Source organism: Bubalus kerabau, chromosome 20 (genome assembly GCF_029407905.1).
Source record: "Bubalus kerabau isolate K-KA32 ecotype Philippines breed swamp buffalo chromosome 20, PCC_UOA_SB_1v2, whole genome shotgun sequence".
NCBI classification, from domain to species: Eukaryota; Metazoa; Chordata; class Mammalia; order Artiodactyla; family Bovidae; genus Bubalus; species Bubalus kerabau.
In genome coordinates, this window is record NC_073643.1 from 4,200,477 (window position 1) to 4,227,487 (window position 27,011).

Below are 27,011 nucleotides of genomic sequence, written 5' to 3' on the forward strand. Positions count from 1 at the left end.
TTCTGTTCTATAAGCTGTACCCCCAAAATAAGCCACCCCCAAGCCATAGTTGGGTCTTTAGGCCAAGGAATGAGAAGGAGCAACAGACGGAAGATGGTCGAAGAAGATAAAAGCCAGGGTAGAGAAGAGAGGACTCAGTGTTCTGCCCACCAGCTGTAGAAACCCCACCAGTCCACTCTGGCTGGCTTATTGAACATGTAGATTTCAAGACCCTCTTCTACAACTTCTAAGTCAACATCTGAGGAATCTGCCTTATTCTTCTGAGTCACCCCAGACAAAAAAGGTATATAACAGAGAAGTAAGTTGGAAAATGAGGCTGAAACTATTCAGGCTGAGCTAGGGTGTGTCACTATGCCCAGAGTTATTCTGTGCCTGGCTGCCAGAACCCTCAGCTCAGTTCAGTCTCTCAGTCATGTCTGACTCTTTGCGACCCTATGGACTGCCGTACGCCAGGCTTCTCTGTCCATCACCATCTCCCAGAGCTCGCTCAAACTCATGTCTATCAAGTTGCTGACACCATCCAACCATCTCATCCTCTGTCATCCCCTTCTCCACCTGCCTTCAATCTTTCCCAGAATCAGGGACTTTTCCAATGAGTCAGTCCTTCACATCAGGTGGCCAAAGTATTGAAGCTTCAGCTTCAACATCAGTCCTTCCAATGAATATTCAGGACTGATTTTCTTTAGGATTGACTGGTTGGATCTCCTTGCAGCCCAAGGGACTCTCAAGAGTCTTCTCCAACACCACAGTTCAAAAGCATCAATTCTTCGGTGCTCAGCCTTCTTCACAGTCCAACTCTCACATCCATACATGACCACAGGAAAAACCATAGCCTTGACTAGATGAACCTTTGTTGGCCAAGTAATGTCTCTGCTTTTGAATATGCTGTCTAGGTTGGTCATAGCTTTTCTTCCAAGGAGCAAGTGTCTTTTAATTTCATGGCTACAGTCACCATCTGCAGTGATTTTAGAGCCCCCAAAAATAGTCTCTGTTTCCACCATTTCCCCATCTATTTGCCATGACGTGATGGGACCAGATGCCATGATCTCAGTTTTTTGAATGCTGAGTTTTAAGCCAACTTTTTCACTCTCCTCTTTCACTTTCATCAAGAGGCTCTTTAGTTCTTCGCTTTCTGCCATAAGTGTGGTGTCATCTGCATATCTGAGGTTATTGATATTTCTCCCCGCAGTCTTGATTCCAGCTTGTGTTTCATCCAGCCCAGCATTTCTCATGATGTACTTTGCATAGAAGTTAAATAAGCAGGGTGACAATATACAGCCTCATACTCCTTTCCCAATTTGGAACCAGTCTGTTGTTCCATGTCCAGTTCTAACTGTTGCTTCTTGACCTGAATACAGATTTCTCAGGAGGCAGGTCAGGTGGTCTGGTATTTTCATCTCTTGAAGAATTTTTCACAGTTTGTTGTGATCCACACTGTCAAAGGCTTTGGCGTAGTCAATAAAGCAGAAGTAGATGTTTTTCTGGAACCCTCTTGCTTTTTCGATAATCCAACGGATGTTGGCAATTTGATCTCTGGTTCCTCTGCCTTTTCTAAATCCAGCTTGAACATCTTTTCTAAATCCAGCTTGAACATCTGAAATTTCATGGTTCATGTACTGTTGAAGCCTGGCTTGGAGAATTTTGAGCATTACTTTACTAGCATGTGAGATGAGTGCAATTGTGTGGTAGTTTGAGCATTCTTTGGCATTGCCTTTCTTTGGAATTGGAGTGAACACTGACCTTTTTCAGTTCTGGGGCCACTGTTGAGTTTTCCAAGTTTGCTGGCATATTGAGTGCAGCACTTTCACAGCATCATCTTTTAGGATTTAGCTCAACTGGAATTCCATCTCCTCCACTAGCTTTGTTTGTAGTGATGCTTCCTAAGGCCCACTTGACTTTGCATTCCAGGATGTTTGGCTCTAGGCGAGTAATTATAATTCTTCTGTGTATTCTTGCCACCTTTTCTTACTATCTTCTGCTTCTGTTAGGGTCACACCATTTGTGTCATTTATTGAGCCCATCTTTGCATGAAATGTTGCCTTGGTATCTCTGATTTTCTTGAAGAGATCTCTAGTCTTTCCCATTCTATTTTTTTCCCCCTCTATTTCTTTGCACTGATCACTGAGGAAGGATCAGAGCCCAGAGCCCTTCCAGCGATGCATGTTCAATTCCAAGCTGCACTTCTGTGTGGAGGCCCCCTCTCCAGGCTCACTGTGCTAGCAGGCATCTTACCTTCCTCCCTCTCTGATTGCTCATCATACTTTAAATCAAAGGTTGGCAAATTAGAATTCCTGTGCCAAATCTAGCCATCCCTTGGGTTTCATATAGCCTTAAAGCTAAAAAACCATAAGACTATTGTGTAACATAATAAAATCATATGAAATTCAAATTTAGCATCCACAAATGAAGTTGTATTGAAACACATGTGTATGTATTTGTTATTCACTGCTGATTTTATTTTACACATACTTCACCAAGGCAGAGCTGAATAGTTGTGATAGAGAACATTAGGAACACAAAAACCTAAAATATTTCCATTTTTAAAAAAGAAAACTCGTGCCTTCAGTTAAGCTCTTAGCCTCTTTGGTCAAATTACTAATAAATTACAAAACTCCTGTGAGGCAAATAATTAACTTGTAATGCAAATAATTCGGAGAAGGTAATGGCACCCCACTTCAGTACTCTTGCCTGGAAAATCCCATGGATGGAGGAGCCTGGTAGGCTGCAGTCCATGGGGTCGCTAGGAGTCAGACACGACTGAGTGACTTCACTTTTACTTTTCATTTTCATGCATTGGAGAAGGAAAATGGCAACCCACTCCAGTGATCTTGCCTGGAGAATCCCAGGGATGGGGGAGCCCTGTGGGCTGCCGTCTCTGGGGTCGCACAGAGTCGGACACAACTGAAGCGACTTAGCAGCAGCAGCAGCAAATGATTGCCCCATAATTTAAATCCATCATAAGCTTGACTTTTTATATTGAATTATCTCACAGTTAGACATACCTTTACCTATGTACCATGATTCACTTACTGCTAGTCAATTCAGAAAATATTTGATTTCACAAAGGCTGTAATAGGGTTCTTGGTTCACTGTACTGCACATACTTCTCTAGAAGCAATAAAACAAAACCAGAAGGGTAGTCTCTACTCAAATTCTAATTGATTTATCCAAAACAGAATTAATTATCTTTGGCTTAAAATGTACTCTGGGTTAACATGGTACGTTTGAATGATAACATTTTATGAATATGCAAAATGCCTTTGAAAACAGTAAAAATCAGAGAATTCACACCAGTGACAAGGAGGCCCAGTACACATTAGCACATTTCTTGGGAGCGAGGATTAATTGGAAAAAAAAAAAATGATGAAGTTTACAGAATCACCCTGTAAACTGTGCCCAGAGAGACACACACTGTTGACAAGACTCTTTCAGTAAAGATACCATAACATGTTTGGTAAACAGGATGTGAGTTACACTAGTCGGAGACCTCATTACAGCTCTTGGCTATGAAATCTTGGTGGAAAAGTGGGGTGAGACTGCTGGGTTTTCTGTGAGAAGTATTGAGTTTGCGGATTATTAAGGAGGTGAGAAGCAGTAAACAAGTGGGGTTAGCCGGCACAGCACTTTTCAAATCTCATTCTGTCGCTGATACTTTGACTGCTGGAGACATTCCTTCCTGATTCAAATAAGCCCCGGAAATCGTCTTTTAAAATATGATTATTATCTTGTTTGGTTTGGTTTTGATTTTTCTATACCAGGTGCCACTCCTACAGCAGTAAAATATTTTAAAAGAGAGGCATTGGACTCTAGTAGAGAAAAAACAAAACAGCTGCTAATAACGCAGCCTTGGATGTCACCTTCTCAAGCTTTCCCAACTCTTAATAGGCCCACAAGAGAACAGAAAAATTTTAAACCCAGGGAGCAAGGAAATTAAGATCATTTCCTCTACCATGGGCCAAAACTGAGCAATCTGATAGAGAAAGCAAAATAGTTTTCCCTACCTCCACTCCTCAACTCATACCTTTTATTTTTCCATATCAATTATTGGTTTACTCCTTGATCATTAATTCAGTAAGTACCTTCTGGACACCTGAGAAGCACATGTTTTACATTTCTGGCAGTTCTACAGGAAAGCCGCGAGCAGTGTCTTCTGTATTAGTCAGGGTGGGAGAGATGCTGTAACAAACAAGGCCAGTGTCTCACTGAATGAACACAATCAAGATCAGCTTCTCACTTGTGTACATTTTCAGTGTAGAAATCGGCTCACAGGCTCTTCCTCCTTATTGCTCCATCATACTCAGGGTTTCAGGGCCTCCGTTGTACACTTCATCAGACCAGCAGTTGGAGAAAAAGGAGCCAAGGACCCTGTGAGGAGGGTTCCAGGAGCCAAGCATTTAAGGAACACACGTCATTGGGCTCTGTTCTACAGTCAGAGGCCAGTCACTTGGTCACGGGTAACAGTAATGAGAAATGCGAGAAATGTGGTCTAAATCTCTTCCTGGGGGATGAATGGAGGGGTTTGGGCAAGAGCTAGCAAGGCTTGGCTGTTCCTGACTTCAGAAAGCTTAATCTCCCCCCACACCAGCCAGAAACCACCATGCCATCAAGGACTGACACCCCAGGGCCTAGAATCACCCAACCTCCAGACCACTGTGGGCAGGAAAAGGAAATGTTAACTTGATTTAGATATGAGACTGAGAAATTGCCCTCTGCCAGCATTTTATTCTTATTAAAATAAGTAGAATATTTTAATCTTGTGGAATCTTCTCAACCACTTTGAAATGAGGCCTTATCATCAACACATTTATGAGGACAAACTGAGATTCAGAGAGGTTAAAATCCTTCTAGAGTGACTGGGATTCCATCTCACAACCCTGAACCCCAGTCTAGTGCTGTTTCACTGCACCACTGGTCCCCAAACTTGAGTCTTATGGGCCCCACTCTCAGGTCTCTTACCATACTGGCATGCTAGTTATTGTTAAAAACATCCACTCATTAAAACTTAGGCTCCAATATCCTATGATAAACCATAATGGAAAAGAATATTTTTATAAAAGAATGTGTGTATATATATATATATAAATGTGTAACTGGATCACTTTTCTATATAGCAGTAATTAATGCAACACTGGAAATCAACTTTACTTTAAAACAACAACAAAAAAATCATAGTCTCAGCCAAAGCAATACTCTCTGTGAGCTAAGATACAGGATGTGGCATAGACTTGGGTTACCATAATGTTCAATGACTTGCCTTGGAAGCAAACCAAAATCATTCTGTTGTTTTTGAGATTGCAACCAAGTACTCCATTTTGGACTCTTTTGTTTGCTGTGAGGTGTTCAATCTTGCCATCTCCTGCGTGACCATATCCAAATTGCATGGATTCATGGACCTAATGGAAAAGATCAGTTTCATTCCAATCTCAAAGAAAGGCAATGCCACAGAATGTCCAAACTCTGCACAATTGTGCTCATTTCACATGCTAGCAAGGTTATGCTCAAAATTTTTCAAGCTAGGCTTCAGCAGTACCTGAACTGAGAACTTTCAGATGTACAAGCTGGGTATGGAAGAGACAGAGGAACCAGAGATCAAATTGCCAACACTCATTGGATCATGGAGAAAGCAAGGGAGTTACAGAAAAACTTCTGACTCACTGACTATATTAAAGCCTTTGACTGTGTGGATCACAACAAACTGGAAAATTCTTAAAGAGTTGTGGGTAGAAGGCCATCTTTCCTGCCTCCTGAGAAACCTGTATGCAGGTCAAAAAGCAACAGTTAGAACTGGATATGAAACAACTGACTTGTTCAAAATTGGGGAAGGAGTATGTCAAGGTTGTATATAGTCATCCAGATCATTTAATTTATGCAGAGTACATCATGAGAAATGACAAGCTGGATGAATCACAAGCTGGAATCAAGCTTTCTGGCAGAAATACCAACAATCTCAGATACACAGACAATACCACTCTAATGGCAGAAAGTGAAGAGGAACTGAAGGGCCTTTTGATGAGGATGAAAGAGGAGAGTGAAAAAGCTGGCTTGAAACTCAACATACAAAAACTAAGATCATGGCATCGAGTTCATGGCATCCATCACTTCATGGCAAATTCAGTTCAGTTCAGCTCAGTCGTGTCTGACACTTTGCCACCCCATGGACTGCAGTACGCCAGGCCTCCCTGTCCATCACCAACTCCCTTAGCTTGCTCAGACTCATGTCCATTGAGTCGGTGATGCCATCCAAACATCTCATCCTGTCATCCCCTTCTCCTCCTGCCCTCAATCTTTCCCAGCATCAGGGTCTTTTCAAATGAGTCAGTTCTTCCCATCAGGTGGCCAAAGTATTGGAGTTTTGGCTTCAGCATCAGTCCTTCCAATGAATATTCAGGACTGATTTCCTCTAGGATGGACTGGTTGGATCTCCTTGCAGTCCAAGGGACTCTCAAACATCTTCTTCAACACCATAGTTCAAAAGCATCAATTCTTCAGCACTCAGTTTTCTTTAGGGTCCAACTCTCACATCCATAGAAGGGGGAAAAGTGGAAACAGTGACAGATTGTATTTTATTGGGCTCCAAAAGCACTACAGACGGTGACTGCAGCCACAAAATTAGAAGATGCTTACTCCTTGGAAGGAAAGCTGTGACAAACCTAGACAGTGTATTAAAAAGCAGAGACATCACTTTGCCAACAAAGGCCCACATAGTCAAAAGTATGGTTTTTCCAACGGTCATGTATGGATGTGAGTGTTGGACCATAAAGAAGGCTGAGCATCAAAGAATTGATGCTTTTGAATTGTGGTGTTAGAGAAGACTCTTGAGAGTCCCTTGGACTGCAAGGAGATCAAACCAGTTGATCCTAAAGGAAATCAACCCTGAATTTTCACTGGAAAAACTGTTGCTGAAGCTGAAGCTCCAATACTTCAGGCACCTGATGCAGAGTCAATTCATTGGAAAAGACCTTGATGCTAGGAAAAACTCAGGGCAAAAGGAGAAGGGGATGGCAATGGATGAGATGGTTAGATAACATTATTGACTCAATGGACAAAATTTGAGCAAACTCCGGGAAATATGAAGGACAGAGGACCCTGGTGTGCTACAGTCCATGAGATTGCAAAGTGTCAGACATAACGTAGCGACTGAACAATAACAAGATGCAGATACTGTATTTTCTAGTACATATATTATCAGTGGTCAACATCTCACACCTTGGCAATCACTTAATTTCCCTTATCCTCTTATTTGTCTTGATGATGATAACCTGATAAGTAATTCTGGTCAAAGATTAAAAAAAACAGGATTGATGGCTCTATGACACTTTCTCTCTGGCATTTGCCTTTTAAAAAACATATACTGGGTTTAAACTGTACAAAAAAGATCTTCACGACCCAGATAATCACAATGGTGTGATCACTGACCTAGAGCCAGACATCCTGGAATGTGAAGTCAAGCGGGACTTAGAAAGCATCACTATGAACAAAGCTAGTGGAGGTGATAGAATTCCAGTTGAGCTATTTCAAATCCTGAAAGATGATGCTGTGAAAGTGCTGCACTCAATATGCCAGCAAATTTGGAAAACTTAGCAGTGGCCACAGGACTGGAAAAGTCAGTTTTCATTCCAATTCCAAAGAAAGGCAATGCCAAAGAATGCTCAAACTACCGCACAATTGCACTCACCTCACATGCTAGTAAAGTAATGCTCAAAATTCTCCAAGCCAGGCTTCAGCAATATGTGAACCATGAACTTCCAGATGTTCAAGCTGGTTTTAGAAAAGGCAGAGGAACCAGAGATCAAATTGCCAACATCCGCTGGATCATGGAAAAAGCAAGAGAGTTCCAGAAAAACATATATTTCTGCTTTATTGACTATGCCAAGGCCTTTGACTGTGTGGATCACAATAAACTGTGGAAAATTCTGAAAGAGATGGGAATACCAGACCACCTGATCTGCCTCTTGAGAAATTTGTATGCAGGTCAGGAAGCAACAGTTAGAACTGGACATGGAACCTATTTGGTTCCAAATAGGAAAAGGAGTACATCAAGGCTGTATATTGTCACCCTGCTTATTTAACTTATATGCAGAGTACATGATGAGAAACGCTGGACTGGAAGAAACACAAGCTGGAATCAAGATTGCCGGGAGAAATATCAATAACCTCAGATACGCAGATGACACCACCCTTATGGCAGAAAGTGAAGAGGAACTCAAAAGCCTCTTGATGAAAGTGAAAGTGGAGAGTGAAAAAGTTGGCTTAAAGCTCAACATTCAGAAAATGAAGATCATGGCATCCGGTCCCACCACTTCATGGCAAATAGATGGGGAAACAGTGGAAACAGTGTCAGACTTTATTTTTCTGGGCTCCAAAATCACTACAGATGGTGACTGCAGCCATGAAATTAAAAGATGCTTACTCCTTGGAATAAAAGTTATGACCAACCTAGATAGCATATTCAAAAGCAGAGACATTACTTTGCCAACAAAGGTCCGTCTAGTCAAGGCTATGGTTTTTCCTGTGGTCATGTATGGATGTGAGAGTTGGACTGTGAAGAAGGCTGAGCACCGAAGAATTGATGCTTTTGAACTGTGGTGTTGGAGAAGACTCTTGAGAGTCCCTTGGACTGCAAGGAGATCCAACCAGCCCATTCTGAAGGAGATCAGCCCTGGGATTTCTTTGGAAGGAATGATGCTAAAGCTGAAACTCCAGTACTTTGGCCACCTCATGCGAAGAGTTGACTCATTGGAAAAGACTCTGATGCTGGGAGGGATTGGGGGCAGGAGGAGAAGGGGACGCCAGAGGATGAGATGGCTGGATGACATCACTGACTCCATGGACGTATCTGAGTGAACTCCAGGAGTTGGTGATGGACAGGGAGGCCAGGTGTGCTGCGATTCATGGGGTCGCAAAGAGTTGGACACGACTGAGCGACTAATCTGATCTGATACTGGGTTTAACCCAGAGATAAGGCTTTGTAAGATGACATCCTTCAAATTACTCCACCATGAGTTTTCATTTTAGAGCCACAGGAATGACTTAAAATAAAAAGACAATTTTAAAAACGCAACTGCAAATTCAAGAAATTGTGACTTAAAAAATTTGAAAAAATAATTCCAGAAAGTTCTAAAAAGCAAAACTTGAGTTTGCCACAGACCAGCAACTATTTCAATAGCATTTACATTGAATTTACAGCTATTTACATGGCATAGTGCATAGTGAAGTTGCTCAGTCGTGTCTGGCTCTTTGCGACCCCATGGACTGTAGCCTACCACACTCCTCCTACATCCATGGGATTTTCCAGGCAAGAGTAATGGAGTGGGTTGCCATTTTCTTCTCCAGAGGATCTTCCCAACCCAGGGATTGAACCTGGGTCTCCCACATTGTAAGCAGACACTTTACCATCTGAGCCACCAGGCAAGTCACTTACACTATATTAGGTATTATAAGTAATCTAGACATGATTTAAAGCATACAGAAGGATGTACATAAGTTACATGCAAATATGTCACATTTTATATAAGGGACTTGAGCATCCACGAATTGTGGTGTCCACAGGGGTCCTGGAATCAACCAACCTCAGCCCTGGATGCTGAGGGACAACTGTGTACCTATGGCTTCATCCTGACAAGAACTTAGCAACCTGCCTTCTACATCCTCCCAGTCTCATCCTCTGTCTATCCACACTCCTTGATAATATGGAGTCTCAATTACCTTGAAAGGAACTTTATATTGCAATGAGCATTCCATTTTATAGGCAGCTAAGCAGAGGCTTAAACTTGCATTCAGTTGAAATAGTTATAGAATAATTGACTAAATTATCTATGTAGCATGAAAAGATTTCAATATTGCTAATAATTAGAGAAATGCAAATCCAAAATACAATAAGCTTATTACCTCACACCAGTCAGAATGGCCTTCATCAAAATTCAACAAACAATAAATGCTGGACAGGGTATGGAGAAAAGGGAATCCTCTTATACTGTGGGTGTAAATGTAAATTGGTATAGCCACTATGGAAAACAGCATGGAGATTCCTTAAAAAACTAAGGACTTCCCTGGTGGTCCAGTGGTTAAGAAACTGCCATGCAATGCAGGGGACAAGGTTCAATCTCTTGTCCCCTGGGTCAGGGGTCAGGGAACGAGGGTTCCACAATCCCCGACCACAATTAAAGAGGTCCTTAAACCTGTATGCAGATCAGGAAGCAACAGTTAGAACTGGACATGGAACAACAGACTGGTTCCAAATAGGAAAAGGAGTACATCAAGGCTGTATATTGTCACCCTGCTTATTTAACTTATATGCAGAGTACATCATGAGAAATGCTGGGCTGGATGAAGCACAAGCTGGAATCAAGATTGCCAGGAGAAATATCAATAACCTCAGATATGCAGATGACACCACCCTTATGGCAGAAAGCGAAGAAGAACTAAAGAGCCTCTTGATGAAAGTGAAAGAGGAGAGTGAAAAACTTGGCTTAAAACTCAACATTCAGAAAACTAAGATCATGGCATCCAGTCCCATCACTTCATGGCAAATAGATGGGGAAACAGTGGAAACCATGGCTGACTTTATTTTTCTGGGCTCCAAAATCACTGCAGATGGTAATTGAAACCATGAAATTAAAAGACGCTTACTCCTTGGAAGGAAAGTTATAACCAACCTAGATAGCATATTCAAAAGCAGAGACATTACTTTGCCAACAAAGGTCCATCTAGTCAAGGCTATGGTTTTTCCAGTAGGCATGTATGGATGTGAGAGTTGGACTGTGAAGAAAGCTGAGCACCGAAGAATTGATGCTTTTGAACTGTGGTGTTGGAGAAGACTCTTGAGAGTCCCTTGGAGTGCAAGGAGATCCAACCAGTCCGTTCTAAAGGAGATCGGTCGTGGGTGTTCATTGGAAGGGCTGATGTTGAAGCTGAAACTCCAGTACTTTGGCCACCTGATGCGAAGAGCTGAGTCATTTGAAAAGACCCTGATGCTGGGAAAGATTGACGGCAGGAGGAGAAGGGGACAACAGAGGATGAGATGGTTGGATAGCATCACCAACTCAATGGACATGGGTTTCAGTGAACTCTGGGAGTTGGTGATGGACAGGGAGGCCTGGAGTGCTGCGATTCATGGGGTCGCAAAGAGTCGGACATGACTGAGCAGCTGAACTGAACTGACTATGCCTAAATGAAAGATCCTGTACGACAAAACTAAGACCTGATGGAGCCAAATAAGTAAAAGTTAAAAAAAAGAAAAAACTAAAAATAGAGTTACCATATGATCCAGCAGTCCTATTCTTGGGCATACATCTGGAGAAAATCAGAATTTGAAAAGATATACACACCCCAATGTTCATAGCAGAACTACTTACAATAGCCATGACATGAAAGCAACCAATATGTCCATCAACAGATGATTAGATAAAGAAAGTGTGGTACATATATAGAATGGAATACCACTCAACCATAAAAAAGAACGAAATAATGTCATCTGCAGCAACATGACGGACCTAGACATCATCATACTGAGTGAAGTCAGACAGAGAAAGACAAATAGCATATAACTTATACGGGAAATCCAAAAAGATGATACCAATGAACTTATTCATAAAATAGAAATAAACTCACAGACTTCAAAGAGAAACTTACGGTTAGCAAAGGGGAAAAGTAATGGGGAGGAATAAATCAGGAGTTTGGGATTAACATATATATACACACTCCTGTATAGAAAATAGACAATCAACAAGGACTTACTCAATATTCTGTAATAACGAATATGGGAAAAGAATCTGAAAAAGAATGGATATATATATTCATATATGTATAATTGAATCACTTTTCTATACCTCTGAAACTAACACAACACAGTCAGTAAATCAACCGTGAAAGTGAAGAGTGTTAGTCGCTCAGATGTGTCCAACTCTTTAAGACCCCATGGTCTGTGGAACTCTCTAGACAAAAATACTGGAGTGGGTTGCCATTCCCTCCTCCAGAGGATCTTCTTGTGAACCTGAGTCTCCCACATTGAAGGCGGATTCTTGTCTGTCTGAGCCACAGGGAAGCCCTAAGAATCCTGGAGTGGGTAGCCATTCCCTTCTCCAGGGTATCTTCCCAACCCATACACTGCAATGGAAAATAAAATTAAAGTAAATAAATAGTGCAGGAAGGTCTGTCCTACAGGCCTAATGACATCACTAGATTCCTGCTGGAGGCTGGAGACCAAAGTCCAGAACACACTTGCCCTCCTGTCAAAGCCCCTTCCCAGTGAGCCCTACTCACTGTCTTCCTGCCCATGTGTAGTCTGCTTAGAGGCTGGGCTGGCCTGGGCCCGTGACTCCCTTTAGCTGATGGGATGCGGGAGGGAAGGCAGGACAGTGCCAAGGCATGGCAGCCTGAGTCACCATATAAGAGGTCCAGCTGCTTTGCAGACACCCCATGCAAAGGCCAATGTCAGCAGAGAAGGGAAAGCGAACCCTCCCCCTCAGCCCCTGACCGCCAAGCCCAGCTTGGGCACTCTTGCTAAGGTGCCAGTCAGACCTGGAGTGAAGGACCCTGGATGCCCAGCCCCATCCTAACCCGTGCAGCTTCAAGCAGAACCCAGTGAGGCCAGCAGAAGAGCATCTGACGAGGCCTGTTTAACCAGAGAAACAGCCCCATGTGTCAGGTCAGGGCTGGACAGGCCGCAGATGGCTCCAGTCATTCAAGGGTCCCGTCTTTGGGGTGCCAGCTCCCAGAGCACAGAGGATAAGGAGATGCCTGTCAGTGTAAGCCACTAAACGCTGGAGTGGTTTTCATGTAACCAGAACGCAGGGTGAGGCGGAAACGGGGGGTGAAGACGAGGACTCATCCAGTGACTTCGTTCCAGGGCTGGGTTCTCTGTTTTGTTCAGTGGATGTCTCTGAGCAGAGCCTCTGCCATCTTGTTACACCAAGATACTTAAATGATTTCACGGGGAAGAATTTTAGTCCTTCGTGACACCTGGGGATGTAAAGAGTGTTTGTCTGTAGTTGTCGTTCTTTTCATCTAGACGGGAGCTTCCTTGAAACCTACAGCAAAGAATGGAGATAAAAGCAGCCTTCCAATCCCACATATCTGTCTCCATGCCCAAAAGCACAGAAACCTGTGCATTTTGCAAAAACATGAGGCTGTCTGAATCAGCCCTTCAATCCAGTGAAGCGTCTGGAAGAGGAAAATAAAGCGTGCTCACATGGGCTCATGAAATCCTAACGGTAATCACCCTACCCCTAACCCTGGACTCCTTCTTCTTCCCTTTTTATTTTTTCAGCTGTGAAGGAGCACCTGCCATGAGCTGTGGTGGTTCCTCTTTTCATATTGTCTGACAGTAGCAGTTGGATCAGGCTGGAGCCAGTGTGACTGAGAGGCAGACTCCCCGCTTCCACAAAGCTGAATTTAATAAGCTGTGAACAGCATGCCAAGATGGAGACCTCCCTCCCCATCACTTATCCTGACACCAGCCCCTCGGCGGGGGTCGCCTTGCTGCAGTAATCTGGGTGAGGCTGACCAAGCGTCCCGCTTACAAGTTCAATATAATGGAACAGCAGGGGGCGAAGGGCTGGCAAAAAAGCTTAGCGAAGTTAAAGCCTATTACGCTATGCTTGAGGAAAAATGAGTCATAAAATATTACACCCAGAGCAAGACTTGAACCTGCCAAAGGCGGCAGTGACACGGGCTCAGCCTGGTTCCGTAGTGGTGCATTCACGATTCTGCGGTCCAGGGTGATGCGGATTTCAGTGTCTTGAATCCTGATGGAAATGCATATGCAAATTTCCCCTGAAGCCCACCCCTCCCTCAGTCTAACAGGCAAAATGACGGCACGCTGCGTGTGTCAAAGAAAATGATGCCTTTTTAATCTGCCTGTAGTGGCAAGCAGAAGGCAAGAAACTGGACAGAGATCTTTCAGCTGCATGCTGTGGTCTTTGTTGTTTTTTGATGCCTCTCTTGATGCTGAATGTAAAACTAGTAGGAGAATTAAGAGGCAAATGGTCTCTGAGTTAATCTGAATATCAGCTTTCCAATATAAGTGAGTTCTAACACAAACTCTTCAACACAAGTGAATCAAATCCAGCTCTAGGACTCGGAAGCAACTTGCCTCATGCCTTCAATCAGTCACTGCTCTGGACCCAATCTCGTCTCCATCTAACTAAAAAGCTGAACATTTTTGAAAGAACGACAATAGAACTAAGGCTTGTGATTTTTTTTTCCTGCTCCCCCTAGACCAGCTGCTACAGGTTCTTATGACAACAATGGCCAGTCCAATCAGGTGGGGTGCATCATGTCATTATAAACATATAACGTCAAATCCCATAGGATTTAATGCTAAGAATGACCTCTCATGTAAGCTATGAACTTTGAATGATAATGATGAGTCAACATATGTTCTTCAACTATAGCAAAGGTATTACACCAGTAGAGGATGTTAATAGGAGGGGAGGCTGTGCTTGTCTGAGGACAGGGGTATATGGTAAATGTCCATATTTTCCCTTTAATTTCCTCTGAACCTAAAACTGCTTTAAAAAAAATAAAATCTACTTAAAAAATTTTATAGAACTGTACACACATTAAAAAAATTACTACATGTAAGTTTTATATATAAATGGGAAAGAAGTAAGAAGGGAAGGAGGAAGGGAGTGAGGAAGTAAAGACAGAAGTGGGGAAAGAAGTTAGCTTTGAGATTAGAAGGTGAACAACAAGTTGTTAGATCCAGGTAGGACCTACCCTCTCCTCTGAGGAGAGCAGTCTCCCAATACAACCTTGAAAATCAAAAGATCACAAAACAGCATGATTGAAGGGGGACGCAATCACTCTCTCTGCTACATTCACAAAGCCTGCCAGGTAGACACTTGCTGTCCTCATCTTATAGACAAGGAGCCCATGGAACAATGGTTGAATGACTGCAGTCTATCGGTAGGGGCTGAATCTGTGAGTTGAATCCAGGTCTATGCGCTCCTGGTGGTCTACAGTCCACCGGCTTATAAAGAGTCAGACACAACTGAGTGACTAACACTTTCACTTTTCTTTGATCCCAAAGTTTAGGTTCTGATCACAAAACACTAACACAGATGTTCAAGACCAGCTATTGATAACTGAGCAATATTGTATCTGGAAAGCATCCTCCAAGGTGAATGGAGGGGGTGGCGGGGTTGGGGGTGGCATATGAAGGAGGAAGGAGGAGGAGCTGGGACCAGGGACTGCCATCAAGTTACTAGCTTCACTGTGTGTATCACACATAGCAAGAATGAACTGGGAAGTTTTGTAAGCTAAGCTTTCTGCAACTTCTAGGGAAGGAGTGGTTACGTTTATTTCAAAGACTGATGAGAGCACAGATATTAAATCTCTCCTTCCACTGATCCTGCCCAGATGCTGAATAATCAGAACATTTGTTCTGCATTCATTCCAAAGAAAAGCATTTGTTTTCCCAACTGAAGTATGAAGGAACATCACTTACTTGCTGTCGCTTCAAGCAAAGCCACTGGATCCTAGCAGGGGCTGATCAAATTCTAAATGACATTAACAGTTAAATCCTGGCATTTTGGAGACTTGTAATTTTCCGAACAGTTATTCCAAGGACTTCATGACCTTCCACCTTCTACCCCTTGATCTGAAAAACAAACACACACACACAGGCCATTTCAGTGATCACGCTCGTTCAGCGAAAGCCACGCGTGCAAACGAGAGTCATCTGGTGAGGTGTTAACATCACACAGAATTCATTATTTTGGAAGAACAGGAATAGCTTTTAAACAAAAATCCAATTAATACATTTAATTAAACTGAAGCAGTTGCAAAAGGAATTTAAAAGTGATTCTACTGGTTATAAGTCACAGTAACATTGCAGCCACCTCGGGGTCACACTCCGTTTTGTCTCTGGGCTTTTGAATACACAAGCCCCTCTCTGTCTCTGGAACATTCCGCCAGCCCACCCCACCGCCCAGCATCCTATTCTTCAGAGTCATCCTTCAGGTTTCCGTTTGTGTGTAATTTCCTCCAGGGATTGTTTTTCCCATTCTGGTACCCCACAGGCCAATTCCCAAGAAGGTATTCAAGCCCACAGCTCAAAGGAGACATCCTACCACAGAAGGCATCCATCTGTGTAATAGATGCCAGCTTCTTCTCTCAATCCCACTAGCTCATGAAGACAAGGACTTCTTTATTTGTTTAACTGGAGTAAAATCGCTACAATGCTGTGTTATTTTCTGCTATACAACAACGTGAATCAGCTATATGTATACACACGCCCTCTCCCTCTTGCGCCTCCCTCCCAGCCCCTGGTCGCAGGCCTCTAGGCCATGGCAGAGCACTGCGCTGAGCGCTGCGTGCTGTGCAGCAGCTCCCCACCAGCTCTCTGCTTTACACATGGGAGTGTGTATATGTCAGTGCTACTCTCCCAACAAACACCACTTCTGGACGGCTGTAGCTAGACACCTAGCCTACATTACATGCTCACAATGGTTGCCGAATGAGTGGATGGCATGTCTGTTTATTCCCTGTGAAGCCTAGCCTAGATTAGGAGATAACACGTGGATCAGAAAGATGGAATCCTGATTTACCAGCTCTGTGACTTTTTGAAAATTGCTTGATCTTTGTAATCTTCTGTTTCCTCATTTGCATTATGGGAACGTTCATATTGACCTGTCAAGGATGTTATGCCAATAAGTGAAATTTTGTGAGTTGATTGCTTGACATTCTTACCTAGGAAACAGTAAGCACTCAATAACTGGTACGTGTGTTCTGCTGGGAAACATGTTAATATCTACAGGGCATTTACTCCCATCACCGTGCTGCTCTGAGATGCTAAGTATAGAAAGCAGAGGCTCTCACATATTGGTGTGCAGGGTGACCATGTGGATGGTCTCTGCCACACGGATTGCTGCGCCAGAACTAGTTTCCCGTTCTAGGGTAGAGTCCAGGAATGTGCATCTCTAACAACTTCCTGGGTGAGGCTGATGCTGCTGGTCCAGGCACCACACTGTGAGAACTGACTCCCTCTTCCCTTTCATTCCTCCCCAGCCCAGGCCACTGCACGCTGGGATCATACAAGCAGTTTCCCAAACTCCTGACTCCTGGGCTCACCACCATGGACTTCTGATATACAAATATGTCTAGAAATGTGGAGCTGGAGAAGATTCTTGAGAGTCCCTTGGACGGCAAGGAGATCAAATCAGGCAATCTTAAAGGATATCAACCCTGAATATTCCTTGGAAGGAGTGATGCTGAATCTCCAATACACTGGCCACTTGATGCAAAGAGCTGACTCATTGGAAAAGACCCTGATGTTGGGAAAGATTGAGGGCAGGAGGAGAAGGGGACAACAGAGGACGAGATGGTTGGATGGCATCACCGACTTAATGGACATGAATTTGAGCAAACTCCAGGAGATGGTGAAGGACGGGGAAGCCTAATGTGCTACAGTCCATGGGGTCACAAAGAGTCAGACACAACTGAGTGACTGAACAACAACTAGAGTAAGGCCTGGCTATTGGGTTTTTTAAAGCTTTCCAGATGATTCTGAGGAGAAGCCAAGGCTGAAGACTTTGCCCCAAAGCCTTTGCCTCTGAAAGTGTGGTCCTCAGCATCAGCATCAGTTGCTTGTCAGAAACTCGCACTCAGGCCCTGCCCTGACCCAACCAAGAAGCACCTATGTCTGTAACAACATCTGCAGAGGATCCCTGTGCATATTAAAGCATGAGAAACCCTAAAACATGGCGCCTCCCACCTGATTCACATCGGAGGGAGCACCCCCAGGTCTCACCTTGGCCCCACTTAAGATTCTCCTTCCTAAGATGCTAAGATTCAGGACAAAATGAGGAACGTACCACCTCTGTCCCTTCCCCAAAGAGGGGGGGCAGTCCTTACCTCCCACTCTGTAGGCATGTGAGAGGAGTCTGTGCTCTCTGCCCACCTGTCTCCCCAGATTCAGTCTCATCTACAGATGCAAACTTCCTGCTCTGACGATCAAGGCCGAGGCTGCCTACTTGGCTTTCAGTGAAGACAGGAAGCAGGATCAATGTCCCAGTGGGATTCAGAAAACTTTCCTTTAACAAAAATGTTAGCACCTGGCTTCTTCCCAAATTACCCTAACACACAAATGTGTTGAAATGGTATATTAAAATAGAATCTTTATCCATTACAGGCTGAAAAGTGAAAAGTAAAAATGGAAGAGATGCCTAATGATTTGGAAAAAGAAAAGATCCAACTGCATTAGTGGAGAAATTAGGAGGTATCTACAAGCAGAGGGACCTGGACGTGCTAATTGAATGCCCTCATCCATTATCAGCAGAGCCCCCCCAGAGCAAGCAGCACAAGCACATCTGAGCAGAAACCTGAGCTAGCTGCAAAAAGAAATGTCCTGATGGCCTGAGGAGGGCTCTATGCGCATGAGTCACAGGGTCCTTGTGTAGGTGGGTTCATCAAGAATCCTTCACAAACAAGAGGAAAATCTCCCCTGGCCATGCTGTGTTGAAACCCATAAAGAAGACAAGTCTGGTTTTCAGAGGGAATGGTAACATCTCTGTTAGGAATATGCACATACACAAACACACTCAGGTACACAAACAGGGCTTCCCTGATGGCTTAGATGGTAAAGAATCTGCCTGCACTGTAGGAGAGTCCAGTTCGATCCCTGGGTCAGGAAGATCCCCTGGAGAAGGGAATGGCAATCCACTCCAGTATTCTTGCCTGGAGAACTCCATGGACAGAGGAGCCTGACAGGCTACAGTCCATGGGGTCACAAAGAGTTGGATACGACTGAGCGACTAACACACATGAACACACCCACTCCAAACCACACCTTTTCCTACTCAAAATGAGTTCCATGGACCAGAAACAGCAGCATTGTCTGGCGCCAGTTCCATACCTACTGTTTAAGAGTCTGCACCCACCCCTTTTTAATTGAATTTAGCGTTTTAAAAACATTTTATTGGGGCATAGTTGCTTTACACTGTTTTATTTAGTTTCTACTATACAGTAAAGTGAATCAGCCATGTGTGTGTGTGTGTGTGTGTGTGTGTGTGTATTTTAATTTCCTTCCCATTTAGGTCACCACAAAGCACTGAGCACTTCCCTGCGCTATACAGTGGGTTCTCATTAGTTATCTATTTTATGCATAGTATCAATAGTGTATATATATCAATCCCAATCTTCCAATTCACCCCATGCCCCTCCCTTTCCTCCTTAATATCCATACGTTTGTTCTCTACATCTGTGTCTCTATTTCTGCTTTGTAAATAAGATCATCTATATCAATTTTTTCAGGTTCCACATATATGCATTAATATATAATATTTCTTTTTCTCTCTCTGACCTATTTCACTCAGTATGACAGTCTCTAGATCTATTCACATCCCTGCAAATGATCCAATTTCATTCCTTTAGTTGATTAATAATTTTTTGTTAATCTCTGCTGTACAGAAATTACAAAGTGATTCATTTATACATTTATATACATGTAAAAAATTCTTTTCCATTATGGTCTCCTGTAGGATATTGAATACAGTTCCCTGTGCTATATTTTAACAAGAACTCCAGGTCATTTATAGGCACGTTAAAGTTTGAGAAGAACTGCTCTAAACCACAGAATCACAATTCTTCTGCACACTGGTGTCACTTGAAGATTTCAGTTAGCAGCCATTTTTAGGAACCATAGATCTAAAATGAAACATAAAAATATGATGTCTCTTTTCCCCTCAGATTGAGTGCTTTGACTAGTTGGAAAACAAGACACTGATGCATACGACAAACACTTTAAGGCAGCTGTTGGAAGACCTGGCTTATAACTCTCTTAAAGACAAACTTTATTCTGTTCTAGTAATGAATTCTCTAGCTATGTGCTTCCTGAGATCAGGAGCCAAACTTATTCTATTTTACGTTAGACTTCAAGCCAACCAATCAAAGGGCTTAGGCTGGAGTAGGTGTGGCACAAATGTGTGTAAATTATTGATAATAAAATAGAGGTCAAATTCTGGCTTTTCTGTGTACATTTTTTCCTTTGTACATTTCAATTGTTGAAGGCATTATTAGGATTATGTTTCCACATTAAGACTATAAATAGAACATATTTAAAGCTTTCTACTCCCCTTTCCATCCAAATATGTAGCATATTAATGAACACAAAGGATATATTCAGTACAGGTAAGTTTCATTGAATAGCCTCAAGTTTTTATGTAACTTAGAGACAAGATTCTCCATGAGGAACAACTGAATCTGTGTAATCATGAACTATGCTTTGCTGGGAATTCGATGTATCTTATATGAGAAATCTTGATTAATGGGACAAAACGGTCTTGAGGAAAAAAAGAACAAAGCTGGGGGCATCAAACTTTGACTACAAAGCTACAGTAGTCAAAACAATATGATGCTGGCACAAAAACAGGAACATAGATCAATGGAACCAAGTAGAAAGCCCAGTAATAAATTCATCCTCACTCCTATGGTCAATTAATCTTTGACAAAGGAGGCGAGAATGTACAATGGAGAAAAGACAGTCTCTTCAATAAAGGGTGCGCTACATGTAAAACAATGAAATTAAAATGTTTTCTAACACCATGTACAAAAATAAACTCAAAATGGATTAAAGATCTAAATGTAAGACCCAAAACCATAAAACTCCTAGAAGAGAACATATACAGAAGATTTTCATATAAATCATAACAATATTGTTTTTGGATCTGTCTCCTACAGCAAAGAAAACAACAGCAAGAATAAACAAATGGGATCTAACTAGACTCAAAAGCTTTTGCACAGCAAAGAAAATCATCAACAAAATGAGAAGACAGCCTACTGAATGGGAGAAAATATTTGCAAATGATATGACTATAAAGGGTTAATATCCAAAATATATAAACAGCTCATACAACTCAATATCAACAACAACAAAAAACAACCCAATTAAAAAATCGGCAGAAGATCTAAATAGATATTTTTCAAAAAAAGACATGCAAATGACCAACAGGCACATGAAAAGATGCTGAACATTGCGAATAATCAGGGAAATACAATCAAAACCACAATCAGTTATCACCTCACACCAGTCAGAATGGCCATCAACAAAAAGTCTACAAATAATGAAAATTGGAGAGAATGTGGAGAAAAGGGAGCCCTGCACGCCACTGGTGGGAAGTAAACCGTTCCAGGTTCTACGGAAAACAGGAGGGAGGGTCTTCAACTCTAAAAATAGACCTACCACGTGATCCAGAACTCTAACACCTGGGTACATATTCAAAGGAAACAAAAGCACTTATTATAAAAATACTAATTTTAAAAGATGTATCTTTTAAAATTAAATAAAACTAAATAAAAATAAAACTAAAAATATACTAAATTTACTAAATTAAACTAAAAATTAAATAAAATAAATAAAACTACTATGCCCAATGTTCATAGCAGCACTACTTACAATAGTTAAGATATGGAAGCGACAGTAAGTGTCCATACACAAGTGAATTGAGAAAGAAGGTGAGATATATATAGATATAGATATAATGGAATATTATTCGGCCATGATAAGGATGAAATTCTGTCATTTGCAACAATGTGGATGAACCTAGAGGGTATTATGCTTAGTGATCAAAGGCAAATATTCTACATTATATGTGGAATCTAACAAATAAAACAAGCAAATGTATATAACAAAACAGAAAAAAGCTCACAGACAGAACTACTAACACTAGTTACTAGTGGAGAGAAAGAAAAGACAAAGACGATTAACAAGTACAAGCAACTGTTTATGAAATAAATAAGCAACAAAATATATTGTATAACATAGGGAATATAGCCAATATTTTGTAATAACTTTCAGTTCAGTTCAGTTCAGTCGCTCTTTCGTGTCCGACTCTTTGCGACCCCATGAATCGCAGCACGCCTGGCCTCCCTGTCCATCACCAACTCCCGGAGTTCACTCAGACTCACGTCCATCAAGTCAGTGATGCCATCCAGCATCTCATCCTCTGTCGTCCCTTTCTCCTCCTGCCCCCAATGCCTCCCAGCATCAGAGTCTTTTCCAATGAGTCAACTCTTCTCATGAGGTGGCCAAAGTACTGGAGTTTCAGCTTTAGCATCATTCCTTCCAAACAAATCCCAGGGCTGACCTTCAGAATGGACTGGTTGGATCTCCTTGCAGTCCAAGGGACTCTCAAGAGTCTTCTCCAACACCACAGTTCAAAAGCATCAATTCTTCGGCTCTCAGCCTTCTTCACAGTCCAACTCTCACATCCATACATGACCACTGGAAAAACCATAGCCTTGACTAGACGGGCCTTTGTTGGCAAAGTAATGTCTCTGCTTTTGAATATGCTGTCTAGGTTGGTTATAACTTTCCTTCCAAGGAGTAAGCATCTTTTAATTTCATGGCTGCAGTCACAATCTGTAGTGATTTTGGAGCCCAGAAAAAAAAAGTCTGACACTGTTTCCACTGTTTCCCCATCTATTTCCCATGAAGTGATGGGACCGGATGCCATGATCTTTGTTTTCTGAATGTTGAGCTTTAAGCCAACTTTTTCACTCTCCACTTACACTTTCATCAAGAGGCTTTTGAGTTCTTCACTTTCTGCCAGAAGGGTGGTGTCATCTGCATATCTGAGGTTATTGATAGTTCTCCCGGCAATCTTGATTCCAGCTTGTGTTTCTTCCAGTCCAGCGTTTCTCATCATGTACTCTGCATAGAAGTTAAATAAGCAGGGTGACAATATAGAGCCTTGATGTACTCCTTTTCCTATTTGGAACCAGTCTGTTGTTCCATGTCCAGTTCTAACTGTTGCTTCCTGACCTGCATACAAATTTCTCAAGAGGCAGATCAGGTGGTCTGGTATTCCCATCTCTTTCAGAATTTTCCACAGTTTATTGTGATCCACACAGTCAAAGGCTTTGGCATAGTCAATAAAGCAGAAATAGATGTTTTTCTGGAACTCTCTTGCTTTTTCCATGATCCAGCGGATGTTGGCAATTTGATCTCTGGTTCCTCTGCCTTTTCTAAAACCAGCTTGAACATCTGGAAGTTCACGGTTCACATATTGCTGAAGCCTGGCTTGGAGAATTTGGAGCATTACTTTACTAGCGTGTGAGATGAGTACAATTGTGCGGTAGTTTGAGCATTCTTTGGCATTGCCTTTCTTTGGGATTGGAATGAAAACTGACCTTTTCCAGTCCTGTGGCCACTGCTGAGTTTTCCAAATTTGCTGGCATATTGAGTGCAGCACTTTCACAGCATCATCTTTCAGGATTTGAAAGAGCTCAACTGGAATTCCATCACCTCCACTAGCTTTGTTCGTAGTGATGCTTTCTAAGGCCCACTTGACTTCACATTCCAGGATGTCTGGCTCTAGGTGAGTGATCACACCATCGTGATTATCTGGGTTGTGAAGATCTTTTTTGTACAGTTCTTCTGTGTATTCTTGCCGTCTCTTCTTAATATCTTCTGCTTCAATTAGGTCCATACCATTTCTGTCCTTTATCGAGCCCATCTTTGCATGAAATGTTCCCTTGGTATCTCTAATTTTCTTGAAGAGATCTCTAGTCTTTCCCATTCTGTTGTTTTCCTCTATTTCTTTGCATTGATCGCTGAAGAAGGCTTTCTTATCTCTTCTTGCTATTCTTTGGAACTCTGCATTCAGATGCTTATATCTTTCCTTTTCTACTTTGCTTTTCACTTCTCTTCTCTTCACAGCTATTTGTAAGGCCTCCCCAGACAGCCATTTTGCTTTTTTGTATTTCTTTTCCATGGGGATGGTCTTGATCCCTGTCTCCTGTACAATGTCACGAATGGAGTATAATCTATAACAATATTGAATCACTACATTGTAAACATAAAAATAATACAACATTGTAATCAACTATATGCCAGTTAAAGAAAGAAAGGAAGGAAGGAAGAAATCTTGATTAATGGGAACTCAGCAAGCAAGGAAAAATAAAAGTTGATGTTAGGAATAAATTCTCTTGATCCTAAGGTATGTTCTAGGTTTAGAACATACTCAGCAGAATACACCGCACTTTACTTCCTATAAATCTGTCCAATGACCATCGGTGTTTAGAATGATCTAGAGAAGGGGTCAGCATAGGTTTTCTGTAAAGGACCAGATAATAAATACTTTTGGCTTCACATACTATGAAGTCTCTGTAGGAACAGTATAACCCTTACGTTACAGTGTAAGAAATAGTCATAGACAATAAGTAAGCAAGTGGTTGTATTTGTGTTCTATTAAAACTTTATTTGTAAAAATAGGTGGATTTGGCCCAGGCAATGTATTTTCCAACCCCTACATTACAAGGCTGTAAGAAATTTACTATTTAAGAGTAAAATGGGATAAGCTTACTTACAAAGGCAACATAAATGAGTTTTGGGGAAAAAAAAAAAATAAAACAACTGCACAAAAGTGATATACATATACGGAAAATCCCATGGATGGAGGCGCCTGGTGGGCTACAGTCCATGGGGTCGCTAAGAGTTGGACACGACTGAGCGACTTCACTTTCACTTTTCACTCTCATGCATTGGAGAAGGAAATGGCAACCCACTCCAGTGTTCTTGCCTGGAGAATCCCAGGGACAGGAGAGCTGGTGGGCTGCCGTCTATGGGGTCACACAGAGTCAGACATGACTGAAGCAACTTAGCAGCAGCAGCAGCAGGTAATATTTTCAGATAGAAAAGTGAAGTCCTGGCCAGAAGTTTTAGAGGCAATGTTATTAAGGGGAGGCAGCAGAAAGATGCTCTGTTAACCTGTAAGTTAATAGAATATGTAATCAACCAGAGTGTGATATTCCTCAAATAAATCAGGTTACTCATAATTACTTTTTAATACTTGTTACATCTAAAATGATATTTTTTTTCATTACAGAAAGAATATGTGACATCTTGAGCAGCTGAACTGGAACTAGACCCTCTCTAGTTTTCTGGAGGAATTCAGAAAATGCAAAAGCCAGTCAGGAGACAATGGAAACACAGATAACCAAAATAATACCCATAATATTTTACTAAAAATGCTCTTAGCCTTTTGATCTATGAAGTAATGTGAGAGCATTTCAGGATTGTGACTACTGAGTCCTCAGTGAATAGGCAAAGAGCATCAGCTTCTCTGGTCATTTCAGGCATCTTTCCCTCAGATGAATAAAAGCTATAGCAATTAGCCCCAGAGGAAACTCAGCCCAGCCTAGGATGCTGTGGTAGGTCCCTTGCTGCTGCTGCTGCTATGTCGCTTCAGTCCTGTCCAACTCTGTGCGACCCCATAGACGGCAGCCCACCAGGCTCCCCCGTCCCTGGGATTCTCCAGGCAAGAACATTGGAATGGGTTGCCATTTCCTTCTCTAGTGCATGAAAGTTAAAAGTGAAAGTGAAGTCGCTCAGTCGTGTCTGACTCTAGCGACCCCATGGACTGCAGCCTACCAGGCTCCTCCATCCATGGGATTTTCCAGGCAAGAGTACTGGAGTGGGCTGCCATTGCCTTCTCCAGTAGGTCCCTTGATGAGTTCTAAATCACTTGCCTTCACCACCTGTTTTCAAATAAGAATGTACTCACATAAAAATATGTTTCTTGAAATTTCTCAAAAAAATAGGAATAAAACTACTATATGACCCAGCAATTCCACTATTGGCATATGCCCTGAGAAAACCATAATTCAAAAAGAAACAGGTACCCCAATGTTCATTGCAGCACTATTTACAACAGCCAGGACATGGAAGGAACCTACATGTTCATCAACAGATGAATAGGCAAAGAAGTTGTGGTACATGTACACAATAGAAAGGAATAAATGAGAATCAGCTGAAATGAGGTGGATGAATCTACAGCCTGTTATACAGAATGAAGTAAGTCAGAGGAAAAACAAGTACAGAAAGTGCTGCACTCAATATGCCAGCAAATTTGGAAAACTCAGCAGTGGCCACAGGACTGGAAAAGGTCAGTTTTCATTCCAATCCCAAAGAAAGGCAATGCCAAAGAATGCTCAAACTACCGCACAATTGCACTCATCTTGCACGCTAGTAAAGTAATGCTCCAAATTCTCCAAGCCAGGCTTCAGCAATATGTGAACCGTGAACTTCCAGATGTTCAAGCTGGTTTTAGAAAAGGCAGAGGAACCAGAGATCAAATTGCCAACATCCGCTGGATCATGGAAAAAGCAAGAGAGTTCCAGAAAAACATCTATTTCTGCTTTATTGACTATGCCAAAGCCTTTGACTGTGTGGATCACAATAAACTGTGGAAAATTCTGAAAGAGATGGGAATACCAGACCACCTGATCTGCCTCTTGAGAAATTTGTATGCAGGTCAGGAAGCAACAGTTAGAACTGGACATGGAACAACAGACTGGTTCCAAATAGGAAAAGGAGTACATCAAGGCTCTATATTGTCACCCTGCTTATTTAACTTCTATGCAGAGTACATGATGAGAAACGCTGGACTGGAAGAAACACAAGCTGGAATCAAGATTGCCGGGAGAACTATCAATAACCTCAGATATGCAGATGACACCACCCTTCTGGCAGAAAGTGAAGAACTCAAAAGCCTCTTGATGAAAGTGTAAGTGGAGAGTGAAAAAGTTGGCTTAAAGCTCAACATTCAGAAAACAAAGATCATGGCATCCGGTCCCATCACTTCATGGGAAATAGATGGGGAAACAGTGGAAACAGTGTCAGACTTTTTTTTTCTGGGCTCCAAAATCACTGCAGATGGTGACTGTAGCCATGTAATCAAAAGATGCTTGCTCCTTGAAAGAAAAGCTATGACAAACTTAGACAGCATATTCAAAAGCAGAGACATTACTTTGTCAACAAAGGTCCATCTAGTCAAAACTATGGTTTTTCCAGTAGTCATGTATGGATGTGCGAGTTGGACTATAAAGAAAGCTGAGCGCCGAGGAATTGATGCTTCTGAACTGAGGTGTTGGAGAAGACTCTTTAGAGTCCCTTGTACTGTAAGAGATCCAACCAGTCAATCCTAAAGGAAATCAGTCCTGAATATTCATTGGAAGGACTGATGCTGAAGCTGAAGCTCCAATACTTTGGCCACCTGATGCAAAGAACT

At 42.1% G+C, this 27,011-nt stretch overlaps 1 long non-coding RNA gene across 6 annotated transcripts in view; it reads right to left on the bottom strand.

Moving 5' to 3' along the window:
- LOC129635212 (uncharacterized) overlaps nucleotides 1-27,011 on the bottom strand; it is a 149,161-nt gene that overhangs the window by 79,414 nt on the left and 42,736 nt on the right. For 3 of the 6 annotated variants that reach the window (XR_008706155.1, XR_008706157.1, XR_008706156.1), the window contains exon 2: nucleotides 15,449-15,601. This is a non-coding gene — a long non-coding RNA (uncharacterized LOC129635212). Of the gene's footprint in view, nucleotides 1-4,751; nucleotides 5,394-11,164; nucleotides 12,106-12,558; nucleotides 12,961-15,448; nucleotides 15,602-27,011 lie in introns of those variants that run through there. The other 3 variants (XR_008706153.1, XR_008706152.1, XR_008706154.1) reach the window with 2 other exon arrangements.